The sequence below is a fragment of the Ictidomys tridecemlineatus genome, chromosome 4 (assembly GCF_052094955.1).
Source record: "Ictidomys tridecemlineatus isolate mIctTri1 chromosome 4, mIctTri1.hap1, whole genome shotgun sequence".
NCBI classification, from domain to species: domain Eukaryota; kingdom Metazoa; phylum Chordata; class Mammalia; order Rodentia; family Sciuridae; genus Ictidomys; species Ictidomys tridecemlineatus.
Genome location: NC_135480.1, coordinates 200,843,860 through 200,862,980, shown reverse-complemented (window position 1 = coordinate 200,862,980; position 19,121 = coordinate 200,843,860). Strand labels below are relative to the sequence as shown.

Below are 19,121 nucleotides of genomic sequence, written 5' to 3'. Positions count from 1 at the left end.
TAGTAGAGTGCCCGTCTAGCATATGCAAGGCCCTGGGTTTGAACCTCAGCACCACATAAAAATAAATAAATAAAATAAAGGTACTGTGTCCAACTACAACTAAAAAATAAATATTAAAAAAATTCTTTCAAAAAAAAAGGGCTGGGAATGAACTCAGTAATAAAGCAAAATGAGTTTAAATCTCTAGTCCTCAGAAATTAACTAAAATGAATAGATTATACCAATGCATATTAAATATTAAGCTTTTAAAGAATAAATTTAAGCCTCTCAACTCACATAATTAATATGTTATCACCAAGAGCCCAGTGGAGAGATTTTAGTGGAAATAGTTAAGCACAATGAGTTTCCGTATACTTCCACAATGATAATGGAGTAGGGACTAGCAAACCATGGCTTCTGGGCCAAGTTTAGCCTTGGTTTTATTAAAATGAAGTTTTATTGGAACATATCCATGTCCATTTGTGTATGTGTGTGTGTGTATGTAAATAAATAAAATCTGACTGCATTCATGCCACACAGCCACGATGGTAAAGTTGAATAGTTTCAAGACTCCTCCATAGTCTTTATGGCCCATAAGCCTAAAATATTTACTATCTTGCCCTCTAAAGAAAAACGTTTGCCAACCCATGCATGATAAGCAATCATACCTACACTAATGCAAAGCAAGAAGAGGCAGCACAGTCTAATAAGGTGAATTTGTGAATTATAAAATACATTAAAAATTCCAAGGAGGGGCTGGGGGTGTGGCTCAATGGTAAAGAGCTTGCCTAGCATGTGTGAGGCACTGGGTTTGATCCTCAGCAAAACATAAAAATAAATAAATAAAATAAATATATATCAATAACTAAAATAAATTTTTAAAAAAATTCCAAGGATTGGGCTGGGGATGTGGCTCAAGCGGTAGCGCGCTCGCCTGGCATGCGTGTGGCCCGGGTTCGATCCTCAGCACCACATACCAACAAAGATGTTGTGTCCGCCGAGAACTAAAAAATAAATATTACAAAAAATTCCCTCTCTCTCTCTCTCTCTCTCTCTCTCTCTCTCTCTCTCTCTCTCTCTCTCTCTCTCTCTCTCCTCTCTCACTCTCTCTTTAAAAAAAAATTTTAAAAAATTCCAAGGAAAGCCAGGAGTGGTGGTGCATGCCTCTAATCCCAGTGGCTTAGGAGGCTGAGGCAGGAAGAGCGTGAGTTCAAAGCCAGACTCAGCAACTAAGCAAGGCTTCAAGCAATTCAGTGAGACCCTGTCTCTAAATAAATTATTTTTAAAAAGGGCTGGGGATGTGACTCAGTGATTAAGCACCTCTGGGTTCAATCCTTGGAACCAAAAAAAAAAACAGTTCCAAGGAGGATAAACATTACAAATGCTAACAATTACACTTAAATGAATTCCTAAGATTCAAGAGAAGGTCCCAAAAGTAGGAAAAATATTTTAAAGTTTCTATGGGACAAAAATCACATTCCAAATTTTTACTGTTGAGAATTTCTAATTAAAGGCATCCCAATTTAATGATATGTATCCAACAGTTCTAAACTGTGACAACTAGAGTTGTCAGGTGAACAAACTAATCACCTCTTTATCAACCAGATAACACTCAGGAATAACATTGAGACAGTCAATACAAGAAGACCACTTCCTATTTTCTTAGTTTAATTCAGAATACTTTCGTCAACATAGTGGAAAGGATACTAAAACTGGAACCAGAAAATCTCAGGAGTTGAGGACCAGGCTCTGACACCCACTGGCAAGGTGACTTGCAACTGATCACTTCAACAAAGTTGAGATAATACCCTTATCTACCTCACACAGTAAACTGTGAGAGGTCTAAAAAATGACTCCACAGTGAAGGATGTCATTATTCTTGTTAAACAAAAAGTAATTTTAGGCAGACATCATTACCCTAAGTAATGTATGAAAACATGAATGGTGTGACTCTACTTTATATTTAACCAGAGACATGAAAAATTATGCTCTATTTGTGTAATATGAATTGAAATACATTCTGCTATCATATATAACTAATTAGAATAAAAAAATAATTTTTTTTTAAAAAGAAGAACATCATGGGAAGAAGTGTCCCATATTAGAAACTGCTCAACTTTCCTGAAGTTGAAAGTTCAGATGGGCAAATGCTACAAAAATAATAATAATAATAATATTATTATTATTTTTATTATTATTTCACTGAGACAAAGCAGACTCTATGTCCATCAAATGACAGAACTGACCAAAATGAACCTTTTCATAAAAGTAAGTGGCAAAGATTGAAGTCATAACTAAAGTGGTAAGACAGACTATTTGCTAACATTATGGAAACTATGCTGGAAAAAGACTAAAAGTGAAATTAAAGGGCCAGGGCTGGGGATGTGGCTCAAGCGGATGAGCACTCGCCTGGTATGCCTGCGGCCCGGGTTCGATCCCCAACACCACATACAACAAAGACGTTGTGTCCGCCGAAAACTAAAAAAAATAAATAAATATTAAAATTTTTAAAAAAAAGAAATTAAGAAATTAAAGGGCCAGTTATCTTCAATCTAAGAGCATTATTAGAAATATAATATGCCGGGCTGGGGAATGTGGCTCAAGGGGTAGCGCGCTCGCCTGGCATGCGTGCGGCCCGAGTTCAATCCTCAGCACCACATACCAACAAAGATGTTGTGTCCGCCGAAAACTAAAAAATAAATATTAAAAATTCTCTCTCTCTCTCTCTCTCCTCTCTAAAAAAAAAAAAGAAAGAAATATAATATGCCTCAGCACACATGATATGGCTTTGAAATTTGAGAATAAAGCAACATTTGCAAAGATCTAATTTAAGATAATCCCATTAAAAATTACACAATGACAGGGCTGGGGTTGTGGCTCAGCAGTAAAGCACTCACCTAGCACATTCGAGGCCCTGGGTTTGAACCTCAGCACCACATAAAAATAAACAAAATTAAACTATTGTGTCCAACTAAAAAATAAATATTTTGAAAAAAAATTATACAATGAGAACTAAATATAGTATGCTGGAATAGAAAAACAACATTAGGTGAAAACTGAAGAAATCTGACTATAGTATGAACTTTATAGTGAATAATTATATATCAATATTAGTTCACTCTTTGTAACAAGTACACCATTAATTAATTAATTAATTTATTTATTTATAGTTATAGTTGGACAATACCTTTATTTTACTTATTTTTTTAAATGTGGTGCTAGGAATCGAATCCAGTGCCTTGCCCATGCTAGGTGAGCACTCTACTGCTGAGCCACAATCCCAGCCCCCAAGTATACCATATTAAGGTAAAACATTAGTAATAAAGGGAATTTGATACTGGGTCTAAAGGGTTCTCTGTATTTAATTTTCCTATAAATTTTAAACTGTTCTAAAAAATAAAATCTTAAATTTTTTAATTACACAAATAATATACTTCTAACTTCAAACATCCAATTTAGCAACTATTTTCAGTAAGAAAACTTAAACTTGAGAAAAGAATTTGAACACTGTAATTTATCACAATCTCTAAAAACCATCACCTAGAAAAGGGACAAGCTACCATGTGATGTTCTAGAACTCATTAACATCTGGTAATATACTGCAAGGTTTTAATAATCACACAAAAATGTTCTTTTAGTTAACTGTGATCAGAAATGAAATACATAAATCTGACACAAAATTTCTATAACTCTACTACTTTTTGCACTAATTTCTGCTGTACTAAAGGAAGGCAAATATATTTCCTTTTCTTGTTTAAGAAAATCCGGGTGGACTGAGATTGTAGCTCTGTGGCAGAGTGCTTGCCTAGCATGTGTGAGACACTGGGTTCAATTCTCAGCACCACATATGAATAAATGAATACAATAAAGTCCATCAACTATATTTATAAATTTTTTTTAAAAGTACATTAAGTGTGGTGGCGCACACCTATAATCCCAGAGGCTTGGGAAGTTGAGGCAGAATTTCGAGTTCAAAGCCAGCCTCAGCAAAAGCAAGGCACTAATCAACTCAGTGAGACTCTGTCTCCAAAGAAAATACAAAATAGGGCTGGGGATACAACTTAGTGGTTGAGTGCCCCTGAGTTCACTCCCAAGTACCCCCTCAAAAAAAATTTTTTTTTAAATAAACACTTTACCTATTATACCCCCAGCCTAAAAGATATGCTTTTTTTAATATTTTATTTTTTAGTTATAGGTGAACACAATATCTTTATTTTATTTTTATGTGGTGCTGAGGATGGAACCCAGGCCTCATGCATGGTAAGCGAGCTCTCTACCTCTGAGCCACAACCCCAGCCCCCTAAAAGATATTTTTTTTTTAAGAGAGAGTGAGAGAAGAGAGAGAATTTTTAATATTTATTTTTTAGTTTTCGGCGGACACAACATCTTTTGTTGGTATGTGGTGCTGAGGATCGAACCCGGGCCGCACACATGCCAGGCGAGCGCGCTACCGCTTGAGCCACATCCCCAGCCCCTAAAAGATATTCTTAATCACAATTGACACCTGGGGAAATTGAAAAATTTAAGTATTTCCCAAAATCAAATTAGTTACTAGCAAAGTTAAGAACAGAATCCAAGTATATCTGGCTTCAGAAATCAGTTTTAATGACTAAGCCAATTATCTTTTAATAATGAATGCTTTAATTTATGGTCAAGGTTACTACTTATAATAGCCTCACTCTTTCTTCAACTACTAATATATAAGTCAGCAGATGTATAACTTTCTTGGAAAGCATCCAATTGCCTGACAAAGTAGCTGGACTTCAGGACCAAGAAAATTCTAAGTTAAAATGCTACATGGAAGTATATAAAAAGTTCTAAGGAATTAATACAGAATGGTGCCCAGATAATAAACACACTCAGCCATACACAACAGGTCCTCCATATATTTTAAGACTTAAATATACTAATAAAGTTCTGAATAGGAAGATTCTAAAGAATAACGCAATGAACCTAAAACTAGCTATATAGCCACGCATGGTGGTGCACACCTGTAATTCCCAGCTACCAGGCAGGGGGAGAACTAAGGCAAGAGGATCACAACTTCAAGATCAGTGTGGACAACTTAGTGAGACCTTTTCAAATTTTTAAAAGGTCTAGAGATAAAGCTCAGGGTAGGACATTTACCTAGCATGTAGAAGGACATGGGTTCAATTCTGACTACTCCCCATACACAAAACATATACAAAAAACAAACTCCATATCTATGGCCGGGGGAGAAGGGGGGAGAGACACACTATCAAAAAAGTCATTAAAGCCAGACATGGTGGTGCACACCTGTAATCCCAGCACCTTGGGAGGCTGAGGCAGGAGAATCACAAGTTCAAGGCCAGCTTCAGTACCTAGCAAGATTCTTTCTCAGAACAAAAAGTAAAAAGAAGTAAAAAGGGCTGGGGATGTAGCTCAGTAGTAGAATGCCTCTGGGTTTGCTCACCAGTACCACCATTACCACCAAAAACAGTATTAAATAAGGCTTGGAAAAAATAAGATTATGCAACTAAAAGATTAAGCATAGGAAAGATTTTTATATACCGATGGCTACATTGCCATAGAACTGTCATTTTAAAAATTACACTGCCAGGGCTGGGGATGTGGCTCAAGCGGTAGCGCGCTTGCCTGGCATGCGTGCAGCCCGGGTTCGATCCTCAGCACCACATACCAACAAAGATGTTGTGTCTGCCGAGAACTAAAAAATAATAAATATTAAAAAAAAAAAATCTCTCTCTCTCTCTCTCCTCTCTCACTCTCTCTTTAAAAAAAAAAAAAAATTACACTGCCAGGTGCAGTGGCATAGGCCTGTAATCCCAGCAACTTGGGAGGCTGAGGCAGGAGGATATAGTAAGTTTGACCCCAGTCTCAGCAACTTTATGAAACCCTGTCTCAAAATAAAAAATAAAAAGGGCTGAGGATATTGTTCAGTCAACAGTAAAGCACCTCTGGGTTCAATCCCCAGTATCAATAAATAAATAATTAAAATTATAGACACACTTTTCCTATTAATGTGATAAGACGAAAAAGGACATGACACCATTTTTTGTGACTTGCTACAATGTTATCTCTGGTGTTCTGTCAATCAAATAATTTTAACATGAGCTTCTTAATTACCCAACACTTTTCAGTGATCTAACCAATCCATATAAGAGAACAGTGCTCCTTGCAAAAATTTTTTATAGATACCATGCTGAATTACAATGATTTGTCTACATTTGTTTCTCCTTACAACACATATCTCCTTTAGTGCTAGAACATTTCTTATTCATTTTATAGTGTTTTATTAAATTTCATTATCTAAAAATTGCCAGGTTAATAACATACTAATATAATAAATTAATTCTCTTTCCAAAAATTGAGACAAATAAATAAACTTTAATACTTCCCTCACTCATATATTCAATGAATGTTTATTATTAAATACCTACCATGTGCTAGGCAGTGATGAACAAAATAGACAAGGTCTGCCCTTAAGGGGCTCATGTTCTCTTAGGGACATACAACATTCCAATGACAACTTCAACTGTTTCTCACAAGACAGTCTTCTGTGTACCCTCTTTTTAGATGTTCTGCCTACTCCTTTCATTGGTCTGTTAGATCCCATGTAGGCATCTGGCACAGCTCAACGCAACACAGACTTAAGCCACCATTTCCTTGACTCAGACACGTCTTCATTTGGGCCCATCTCTCCCACTGCAATTTCACAGTTTGCAGCAAAATGTGTTTTCACAACAAAATTCCCAAGTTCCCCAAAGTAGGTACATACCCATCTTGTTACCCTCCATAACTTAGCACAGTGACTGGCCTATAGCAGGTGCTGAATAAATGTTTCAGTTTATAAATAATTAATTGCATCACAAAAAAATAAATAAAATAAAGATATTGTGTTCAACTAAAAAAAAAAAAAAACTAAAGAAAAGTTGAGGCTGTAGCTCAGTGGTAGAGTGCATGCACAAGGCCCTGGGTTCCATGAACAATTAAGAATTAAGGGCAATGCTTCAGATTAAAAATTAGCCATGCTGGGCTGGGGTTGTGGCTCAGGGGCACAGTGCTTGCCTAGCATGTGTGAGGCCCTGGGTTCAATTCTCAGCATCACATAAAAATAAACAAATTAAATAAAAGTATTGTGTCCAACTACAACTAAAAAATAAATATTTTTTTAAAAAATTAGCCATGCTGTTGCTAAATAGTTCCAAAATGATTAAAAAACAGCAACCAGGGCTGGGGATGTGGCTCAAGTGGTAGCGCACTCGCCTGGCATGCATGCGGCCCGGGTTCGATCCTCAAGCACCACATACAAGCAAAGATGTTGTGTCCGCCGAAAACTAAAAAATAAATATTAAAATTCTCTCTCTCTCTCTCAAAAAAAAAAAAAAAAAAAAAAGACTACTTGGGCTCAAATCTCAGCTTTGCCACTCAGTAGCCGTACAATACTGGGCTAGTTGTTTTATTTCTCTATGCCTAGCTTTCGTCATCTGCAAATAGATAAAAGACAACCTAATATATAAGATATGTTCACAGAACAGAATTCTGAAAGTTAAATAGTTAAGGTGTGTAAAGCATTTAGAAAACACATATAATGTTAACTATAATTCTGGGGGAAAAAAAGAAAAACTTTAAATCATACATAAATGTATGTGTATACATACCATGTGGGGAAGGAATTTGCTAGGCATGGTGGTGTACTCCTGCAATCCCAGCAATTTGGGAGGCTGAGAAGAGGATCACAAGTTTGAGGCCAGTGTGGGCAATTTATTTTGAAGCAATTTAGTGGCTCAGAATAAAAATAAAAAGGACTTAAAGCTCAGTGGCAGATCCCCAGTACTGCACAAAAAAGAAAAGCTTTCATATTAGCATTTTTTAAAACAAAGAACATTGATTACTTTAGTAATTAAAAAAAATAACAACCCAGACACAGTGGTGTACACCTATACCAGCTACTCAGGAGGCTGAGACAAGAGGTCAAATGTCAAAAGCCAGCCTCAGTAACTCAGCAAGACCCTGTCTCAAAATAAAACATAAAAAGGGCTAAGATGTAGCTCAGAGGTAATGAGCCCCTGGGTTCAACTCTTAGTATCAATAATAATAATAATAATAACAACAACTTTGCACTGAGAAGTTGTCTGCTGACGATCGCTAATGCAATTACTGAAACAGAATAAATTCTGTGAATAAAAACATATTAAAAGAAATTTTCAAGTGCAATAGAAAAGACACAGTAATTAATTTCAAAATAAGACCTACTTCAATAATAACAAGCTACAACCCAGTAAGCAGAACTGCAATGACATTAAAATTATATCCCTTTATTTCCCAGAAGAAATAAATGATACAAAACTATCCATGCCCTGTAATCCCAGCAACTCAGGAGGCTGAGGCAGGAAGATAGTGAGTTCAAAGTAAACCTCAGCAAAAGCGAGGCACTAAGCAACTCAGTGAGACCCTGTCTAAATAAAATACAAAATAGGGGTGGGATGTGGCTCAGTGGGCAAGTGCCCCTAAGTTCAATCCCTAGTACCCGCCAACCCATCCCCAGCCAAAACAACAAAACAAAACAAGACAAACTATCCATGCAATCTAGAAAAGGGTATCATGAACTTTCATAAATAGATAAATTTCCACTAATTTTATTAGGTTGAAATTAAATACCACTAAATTTAACTTTCTCCAATTCAACAATCTCTAATGACAACTGATATATGTGTGTGTGTGTGTATGTGTATATATGTATATGTGTATATATGTAAATTTTTAAAATTTTATATTTTATAGATGTAGTTGGTCATAATACCTTTATTTTACTTATTTATTTTTATGTGGTGCTGAGGATTGAATCCAGGGCCTCATACGTGCTAGGCGAGCAATCTACTGCTGAGCCACAACCCCAGCCCAAATTTTGAGATCAAGATGAACCAAATAACTAAGAAAAATCTAAAATCTCAGGGGCTCGCAATGCAGCTCAGTGGTAAAACACCTGTCCAGTATTTGAGAGGCCCTGGATTGGATCTCAAGCATCACAAAAAAATTAAAAATAAAATAAAATCCTCAGAACCCTCTGGAAATTTCTAAGAGGAACACTTCCCCACCCACATGCTTTGAGGAAGCTCTAGTCCCTGGGATAAACTTAGCTTCTTCCATAAATATAGTGGGCGTACAAAACAACCAAATGCAGGAGCAGAAAGAGAACTCTGAGCTTCTGCTACATTTTTGCTGAGCGGTAATACTAGCAAAGCTTGCTTCAGACTCAAGAGTTCATACTCAAAATTAAAGCATGTAAGCGAACAGGCCATTATGTCTGTTTCATTACATTTACCAGAATAGTATTTCATAAAACTGATAATATTTGTTCTTTGTATTTTTTATTTTGAGAATTAATAATTTCAAACAGTTTATACAATGACTTAGAAAAAGAGAAGGAACTTAATAAATGTTATCACTCTTAGCATTACCATTATTATTAACGTTTTCAGATGATGAAATAGAAACTTACTCATAGAAGAGTTTGATTAGTTACTTTTGTCAGAATTCAACTTGTCCCATCACAACATTAAATGGTTAGATGTAAAAAACAAACACTAAAGAATTCCTTGGTTCACAAGAAGGCAGCATAGATGAAAAAAATTCTGCAAAAGAAATTAATCCACCAGGCACAGAGGTACATGGCTATAATACCAGCAGTTTTGGAGGCTGAGGCAAGAAAATTTCAAGTTCAAAGCTAGCCTCAGCAAATTAGGGGGCCCTATCTCAAAATTAAAAATAAAAAGGTCTGGGGATGTAACTCAATGTTAAAGTGCCCCTGGGTTCAATCTCTAGTATTTAAAAAAAAAAAAAAAAAAAAAAAGATTGTGGATAGGTGTTATAGTCCCAACTATTTGGGAGAACGAGGCAGGAGGATTGCTGGGGCCACAGGAATTTGAGGTTAGCCTAGGGAATACAGCTAGACCCCATTCCTTCCCCTTAACCCCCAAAACAAAAAAAAGATTGCTTGAAAGAATATTGACTCTGACCCTGAACAAAGTCTAATACCCCTTGATTAATTTGTGTTTTAAATTTTCCAAGAGAAAAATCACAGTTTAACCCTTCCAAAGACTCACAGAAAATAATTAATAAAACAAATTAGTAAGGAAAAACAATTGAACACGTTTTACAACATGCTTTCCACTAGTCTCTGCGTGGATGTACTGGCACTATATAGGAGCAAGACCAAGAAAGCACCTTTTGGACAGACATCTTAAGTAACGAGCAGACATCATGCCTGTTTTTACAGTTAAAAGAGTATGTTTAAAGTCTTATATTAAGAAGATACATTACTAAAAAAATGTGCATAGACATACACACAAGGGCTTGGGAAGTAGCCCAGTGATAAAGCAGTAGCCTAGGCTTGTGTAGCATGCTCAAGCCCTGCACTGAAAGCACAACACAGCAAAGACACAAGCACACATGCACATACATGGTTCTAAAATCAAGTTATGCTTTTCTTTCAGTTATAAGTATTTAAGGTATCTGATTCACCTTGAAACTAAATTATACAGACTCCTATGAAGTATGTTTTTTCCCTTTTCAAACATTTGTTCAACCATCATTTTATATATATATATAAATAAATAAGAGAAGGCAGAAGTATCAATAGATATCCACCACTTACTCTGACCAGTGCATTGCAGTGTCAAGATTAGGTTTCAGTTTAGGAACAAAAAAGAAATGACCTTCTGAAAATGTCCTTAAAAAAATTATAATACATATTGAAACATATTCAGAAAATAGAGATAAGCATTTTTAAAAATATTTTCAGTTGTAGATAGGTACAATACCTTCATTTTATTCATTTTATGTGGTGTTGAGGTTCAAACCCAGTGTCTCACACATACTAGATATGTACTCTACCAGTGAGCTACAACCCTGGGCCCCAGATAAGCATTTTTTAAAAGTTCTTTAAAGACAAGAAAAGAGTCAGGCGCAGTGGCATCTACCAGGAATCCCAGTGACTCAGGAGGCTAAGCCAGGAGGCTAAGCCAGGAGGCCTGCAAGTTTGAGGCCAGCCTCAGCAACTTAGTGAGACCCTGTCTCAAAATAAAAAATAAAATGGGCTGGGGATATGGTGCCCCTAGGTTCAATCCCTGGTACCAAAAAAAAAAAAAAAATAAGAGTAAAAAATTTCACATTGTTGGCCAGGCACATGCCTGTAATCCCAGTGGCTTGGGAGGCTGAGGAAGGAGAATCGCAGGTTCAAAGCCAGCCTCAGCTGCAGGGCACTAAGCAACTCAGTGAGACCCTGTCTCTAAATGAAATACAAAATAGGGTTGGGGATGTGGCTCGGTAGTTGAGTATCCTGGAGTTCAACCCTCCCAGTACCAAAAAACAAAACAACAACAACAAAAACCTTTATATTGTTAGCTGCACCAACAAGTTAGTATATACTGTCTCAATTTTCAGAATGTCATTATCAGGCAGTAGCACCTTGTAAGACAATAAGTGCTGTACCCCATCTGAAACACAGATCACAACACTCAATAAAGCCTATTGGGTGAAGTGGGAAGTGAAAGTACTGTGACAGTAGCCAAGAAGACACCAAAAGAGCTCGTTTTAAAGTATGGGATGAGGTACCAAGATGGAAAAGTAATGGAGGTAGATTTAGAGGTTGGGCACCAAATGATAACTATTAATGACTGAGTAAAAGCCATGTTCCTATGTCATTAGTTGATTTTATCCTACTTGGCAGGTACATATCTCCTCTTCACAGAGGAGGAAAAAGATTCAGAAAACTCAGATAACTTACTGCCTGATCATTCAGCTATTATATAGCAGAGAAGGGATTCAAACTGAGATTTGACACCAAAGTCCCACACTCTTCATTTTCCCCATGCAGCCTCTCTGGTTCTTTGCATGTACACTGAGTTCAGGATCCCTGGAAGCAATTCACTACAATGGGCTCGAGGTAGGATGGTGACCTGAGGCAAATGATCGCTCTCATAGTGAACTTCTGGTTATAATGGAGAGAGAAGGTGGATGGCCCAGATTTTTCAGCCTTTCTTCATCTCAAACTACCTTTATAATCTTTCCTACCATTTTTCTCTTTCAGAGATTTAATGCACTAGGGCCCGGAAAAGGGCCTGGATGTTTTCCCATTCAATTTACAAATTCCTTTGTCCTTGTCTTTGTTCAAGTTGCTTCTCCACTTGGAACTCTTCTCTAATATCCCTAGAGCCATATATGACTCAAGGTGCAGTTAAAATGTCATCTTTTCCACACAGCATTCCTGGATTCCTCATTCTGCCATTTAGTAGTCAGTATCTCCAATCTACATTTTTTGTTGTTGTTGTTGTAGATGAACCTCTATTTTCTTTATTTATTTAAATGTGGTTACTGAGAATCTATCCCAGTGTCTCACAAGCTCTCTACCACTGAGTCACAACCCCAGCCCTCCTGATCTACATTTTCATGACCCTTCTGACAAGCACCTCTATTAAAATCATGACCTTGGGGCTGGGGTTGTGGCTCAGCAGCAGAATGCTCACCTAGCATGTGGGAGGCCCTGGGTTTGATCCTCAGCACTACATATAAATAAGTTAGTAAAATAAAGGTATTGTGTCCAACTACAACTAAAAATATTTATTTAAAAAAAAAAACAAGGGGCTAGGATTATGGCTCAGAGTGAGAGTGCTCACCTCGCACGTGAGGCACTGGGTTCCATCCTCAGCATCACATAAAAATAAAATTTAAAAAAAAACAAAAACACAAATCATGACCTAGAGCTGGGGTTGTGGCTCAGTGGTAGAGCGTATCACATAAATAAATAAATAAATAAAATAAAGGTATTGTGTCCAACTACAATAGAAAGAAAGAAAGAAAGAAAGAAAGAAATTATAAGGAAAGAAAGAAAGAAATTAATTATATGACCTGGGCTGGGGATGTGGCTCAAGGGGTAGCGTGCTTGCCTGGCATGCGCAGGACGCTGGGTTCGATCCTCAGCACCACATAAAAATTAAAAAATAAAGATGTTGTGTCCACCGAAAACTAAAAAATAAATATTTTTTTTAAAAAAAGAAATTATATGAACCTTTTTTGGGGGGGAACTGGGGAACCCAGGGGCACTTTGTTACTGAGCTACATCTCCAGTCCTTTTTATTTTGAGACAGGGTCTCAATATTCCTGACAGTCTTGCTAAGTTGCTGTAGGTAACCTCAAACTTGTGATCCTCCTTCCTCAGTCTCTTCAGTCATTATGGTACTAGACATGCAATATCATGCCTGGCTAGAAATCACAACCAAAAAAGTAAAAAGAATAATCACTCCGCAAATTATTTATTAATTACAAAGGAAAAAATATGTCTTTACAAGAGAAATCTAAACATTACCTTAACCAAATTTACATCAATGACAAAACTGGTGTCATGTTCCCCTGATGAGCTATACTAAAAGAGACCTAAAATCACTTGTTTTAATCTGAATCTGACCATGAAGGAATGTTCAGACAAACTGCAATTGAGAAGCATTCTACAAAACAAGTGGTAGGGATGCTTTAAAAATGTTACTGGTGAAACTATTGTTCGAAGTATGATATGTCAAGAGCTTTGTAATGTTGTGAACAACCAATAAAAAAAAAAAAAAAAATGTTACTGGGGGTGGGGATGGGGGCTAGAGTTGTAGATCAGTGGTAGAACAGTTGCCTAGCAAGCATGAGGCCCTGGGTTCAATCCTCTGCACCACATAATAAATAAATAAATAAAGGTATTGTGTCCACCTACACATAAAAAAAATATTTTTTAAAAATGTTACTGTCTGGGGCTGAGGATGAAGTTCAATGGTGAAGCAAATGCTTTGCATACATGAGGACCTGGATTCATTACCACAAAAAATAAAAAAAAATAAAATGTTACTGACACAAGAAACCACAAAAAGGCTGGAAAAATACACTAGATTTGGGACTAGAGTTATGGCTCAGTGGTAGAGCGCTTGTCTAGCAAGAGTGAGGCACTGGGTTAAATTCTCAACACCGCATATAAAAAAATAAAATGGGGGCTGGGGTTGTGGCTCAGTGGCAGAGGGCTTGCCTCACATATGTGGGGCACTGGGTTCGATCCTTAGCACCACATAAAAATAAATAAACAAAATAAAGATATTGTGCCCAAGTATAACTAAAAAATTTAAAAAATAATAATAAAAATAAATAAATAAAATGAAGTCCATTGACAACTAAAAAAATTAAAAAACAAAAAGATCCTAGATTTGATACCATGCAATACCATGCAAGATCTTTAACTAGATCTTGAATCAAAAACAAAAGACAACAACAAACTAAGGACAGTATTAGGAAAAGTTGAAAGAGTAATCATATTACATCCATGTTAAAAATCTTAATCTCTGTATATCTACAACTAAATTGTAGATATACAGAGTCCTTGTTCTTGGGAAATAAAAGCTAAAGTGTCTGGGAATAAAAAGAACAATTAATATCCATATTCACACCTAACTTTCATATGGTTCAGCAAAAAGTGTATGTATTCCCTGTGTAAAGCAAAAATGACAAAATGTTAGCAATTTGCAGATCTAGATGAAGGCTAAATGGGTGTTTATGTATTATTCTTCTATAGGTTTGCAATTTGGTGGGGGGGGGGGGGCACAGGTATTACTAGAGGTTGAACCCAGGGTGCTCTATCTCTGAACTATATCCCCAGCCCTGTTTTTAATTTTCTATTGAGTCAGAGTCTCGCTAAGCTGCCCACATTGGCCTTGAACTTGTGATCCTCCTGCATCAGCCTCCAAAGTCCCTGGGATTATGGGCATATGCCACTGTAGCCAGTACACTAGTTATTCCTTATAGAGCTGCTTTTCTCTTTTGACAGAGGCACATCTGTAGGCCTCAATATATAGAATGTAATTAGCAGGGTGTGGAGTAGCTACTCAGAAAGCTGAGAGAGCTGGTTTTGAGACCAGTAGGCAAGTGAGGATATAGCTAAGTGATAAAGCACCCATAAATTCAATCTCTAGTAAGGGGGAAGGGGAAGAATAGGAGAGTAATTAGGAAATAAAACCACTAACCTAAGATCACACAGTAAAAATACCTGAGCAAAGCAGAGACCTTTTCTTTTATCACATCATCATAGAAAGTTAGGGGATAACCAAAACCTGCATAGCAGCAAGCACTAAGAATAAGTAGTGCCCAGGGGTGGGGTTGTGGCTCAGTGGTTGAGTGCTCACCTAGCACATGCGCCCTGGGTTCCATCCTCAGCTCTACATAAAAATAAACACAGGTATTGTGGGGCTGGGGATGTGGCTCAAGCAGTAATGCGCTTGCCTGGCATGCGTGTGGCCCGGGTTCGATCCTCAGCACCACATACAAAGATATTGTCTGCCAAAAACTAAAAAGTAAATATTAAAAAATTCTTTCTCTCTCTCTTTAAAAAAAATTGCTATATGCAAAATATGACTGCTTTCCTTTAAAAAATTAAGGTATTGTGTTCAACTACAACTAAAAAATAAATATTAAAAAAAATAATAAGTAGTGCCCAGGACTGCAGTGATAGAGTATTGGTCCTAGTATGACCAAGGCCACAGGTGCAATCCCCAGTATCACGATAAATAAATAATTAGTACCCAAACGGAACCAAATGCCCACAAAAGCACTACACAGTGTTTAGGAAATAATATTCTATCTTTTAAAACATATATAAGATGAAGTCAGGCATGGTAGCATGCTCCTGTAATCCCGGCAGCTTGGGAGGCTTTGGCAGGATTGAAAGTTTGAGGCCAGCCTCAGCAACTTAGTGGGGCCCTGACCAACTTAGTGAGACCCTGTCTCAAAATAAAAAGGGCTGAAGATCTAGCTCAGTAGTAATACACCTCTGGGTTCAATCCCCAGTACTTCCCCAAAAAAATTTAGATGAAAACTTTCCGTTTCATTCAATATGGATAATACTATTTGCAAGACTTTAAAAAGGTCCCTATTGTCACAGAACTGACATAAAAGTAGGAAAGTAAAAGATTAAAATATTCAACACATATACAAATAACATAACACCAGATAGACACATGCCATAAAGAAAACATAGGGGCAGGGCTGGGGCTGTAGCTCAGTGGCAGAGAGCTTGCCTAGCATATGTGAGGCACTAGGTTCGATCCTCAGCACCATATACAAATAAAATAAAGGTATTCTGTTCATCTACAACTACAAAAAAAAAGAAAGAAAACACAGGAGCAGCAGGCAAAGAATGATAAAGGCAGCAATGTAAGGGCACAGTGAAAGGGATGACCTCTCCCAGGCAGGGACTCATAATGGAATGTTCAATTCTACACAAATACCAATCATGTTTCATAAAATAGTTTTCTTTAGGAGCTGGGGTTGTAGCCTAGCAATGGAAGGCGTGCCTAGCATGTGTGACACATTGGGTTAGACCCTTAGCACCACATAAAAGTAAATAAAATAAAGGTATTGTATCCATCTACAACTAAAAATATTTTTAAAACATAGTTTTCTTTACATTTTAATACTCCCTCTTAATTATTTTCCAGAAAAAAATTGCTGCAGTGATTTTTTGTTACTGCCATTATTTCAGAGGTAGAAAATCCCATCAAATGTTGACAGGTGTTTCACAAAGTACAAATTTTAAGATACACATATTCTGGGGGAAAAAAAATGCTGAGTGATTTATCAATGACAAGACTAATAGAAAAACAAAGAACTCCAAGAATCTGAAACAGAATTTCAAAAAAAAAAAAATGACTTACCAACTCTTCAACTCCATAATCTCTACATTTACTTCCCATCATATATGAAAAAAAGGGTAACAGGAAGATAAATTTGGATAAAGACTCTGGTATTTTTCTCTTAAAGGTAAAGAAAATTAGGATATCCTCCTCTTTAAAAGCTATACCACCCTCATGATTTTAAGAAAAAATCAGCAAACACTAACATTTCCTTTCACAGGATTACACAAGAGCTTGGAGGACTTAGATTACTTGGAACTAGGGAAGCGCCTTAATATAAAAATCTGAGGGCCAAAATATTCACTTCCCTTTCTTCCTCTGATTCTTTTGCTGATTAACAGTACCCTGAATGAAAAATCTATTGTCTGTCTTTCCAAACTACCACCCTGGTATAAACAACAACTACAAATCTACTACTCTGATTCTATCCAAATCTTTTATTTCCTTGATTATGAAATTCTTTTTCATCTACATTATTATCCTGTCTACTTTGTCTTCTGTTTTACCTAATGACACAAATATTTCCAGGCACTCATAGATGCCCCAAAACTTCTCACTTTTTTAGGAGTTTTTAACCATTTGTGCTATGGAATGCTTTGGAAGTCTGGTGAAGCCTATGGTCTCAGATTGATTTTTTTTTTTTTTAATTTTAGCTAATGATTTCTGAGGTCTTTTTTTTATATTTTATTTTTTAGTTATTGGCAGACACAACATCTTTCTTTGTATGTGGTGCTGAGGATTGAACCCGGGCCGCACGCATGCCAGGCGAGCGCACTACCGCTCGAGCCACGTTCTCAGCCCTCAGATTGATTTTATATGCACAATATATATGAATATAAAAGAAACCTATTATACAGAAATACTAGCAAAACAATAAAAAAGATATGGCTTTATAATCACATTAGTTATAAGATCTGGTAACCCCATAAATTCGAAGAAATGTTAAGCGTAAAGAATATCTGAGATATGTACATCAACTGTAAACATGATACAACAATATCTGTGATTTTTATTGGTAACAACTACAAATCTAAGATTGTGCATTTAAAATCAATCTGAGATCAATACCATTGTGGTTTGTTGTCTACTTTCCTAACTGAAGGAAATAATAAATTTCAGCTAGTCAACAAAAATAAAGATGCAATTTTACCCCTAGTCTTGTTACAGGACCCTTGAATTCTAGCCACATTCTTTCCACTAGTGAACCCTAGATTGAAACTCTTTCCAAGTCCTGCTCAAACTGATTTTTGTCGCTAATTTTAAAACACTGATTCCTCTCATTGAACATAACACCATGTCTCCTTGTTCTCATGCAGATTTATGCATAAATTCCTGTTTATTTCTGGGGTTTGCCTAGCCGGCACTCATGACAATTTTGCCAGTCAATAAAACGTGAAGTTCAAGGAAAACAGAAGCAAACAAACGACCCACAGCCCCTCACTTCCAGACCTCCACCCCCAAGTGGAAAGAAGCCAAGTAGAGGGTGAGCGTTTACGGTAGATGAGCTGCCCCAGACCCGTGCGTCCAGCTTGTCAAGATTCCCCAGTGCGCGACATCCCCGCCAGAGTCCTTCGGAAGACACCCCACCCGCTTCTCGCCTCGGGTGCTCAGTGTCCTGTCTTCCGGGGGCTCGCCCTGGCCTTCACCCCGAGCCGCCCCGCGGTTCCCCGGCCCCTTCCCACCCCATCCCCCATGCGTCCCTCCCTCCGGTCCGTCCCAGGCCGGCCGCCCCGGCCCCTGCGCGTTGCCTCATCTCCTCCCGGGCCTCGCCGCCTGTCCCCCCACTACCGCCTCGCCAGACATTGAAGGGAAGGGTGCCGGGCCCAGGGGTCAGCTGCACCCGGCCGCCCGGCCGTCAGGCGCAGGCTGCGGCCCAGGCCGGAGCAGACGGGCTGCCCAGCACGGAGCCGTGCACTCGGCGCAGGATAGCCCGGGACGCACGCTCACCGACGGGCGCATGCGGAAGAGGGCACCGAGGTCCGCGTCGGACGGCCACTCGGCCACGGAGTCGTCGCCCTTGCCGCGAACCACCACCACCGCCGCCGCCACCGCCGCCACCGCCGCCGCTGCTCGCTAGTTGGCTTCCCTGCGTCCTGCGGCGGCGCTGCCGCCACGCCAGCGCGCGTGCGCGGCGCCGCGGGGACCCCTGGGATCGGCGGCACGGCCCGGCCCTGCCCGGCCCGGCCGCCGGTGGCTTCCCTTCCGCTGTCAGCCGCGGACCCGGCAGCTGCGTCCCGGCTTCCTGAGAACCGCTCACAACACCCAGGCCCTCGCCTCCGCGCACAGGAATGTTGGCCGTGAAAAATCCGCCGGAGCAAATACATGTAAAGACTTTCACGTGCCAGGGACATTATTTGAATGATTTTCACTCTCACCCCTGGCACACTTGCTCTTCCTTTCAGTTGAAAGCGTCGTGAATCGGTTGGGTGGTGGCTGGATTTGCAATAT

The 19,121-nt window shown here is 38.4% G+C and overlaps 1 protein-coding gene across 8 annotated transcripts in view; it reads right to left on the bottom strand.

Annotated features, from left to right (window-relative positions):
* The window catches only part of Gapvd1 (GTPase activating protein and VPS9 domains 1), a 90,064-nt gene extending 71,277 nt beyond the window's left edge, over positions 1-18,787 (bottom strand). For 5 of the 8 annotated variants that reach the window (XM_078048211.1, XM_078048213.1, XM_078048217.1 and 2 more), the window contains exon 1: positions 18,621-18,786. The gene's annotated coding sequence lies outside the window, so the exon portion shown is untranslated. Of the gene's footprint in view, positions 1-18,620 lie in introns of all 8 variants that reach the window. The other 3 variants (XM_078048214.1, XM_078048216.1, XM_078048215.1) reach the window with 2 other exon arrangements.
* Between the last annotated feature and the right edge of the window lie 334 nt (positions 18,788-19,121).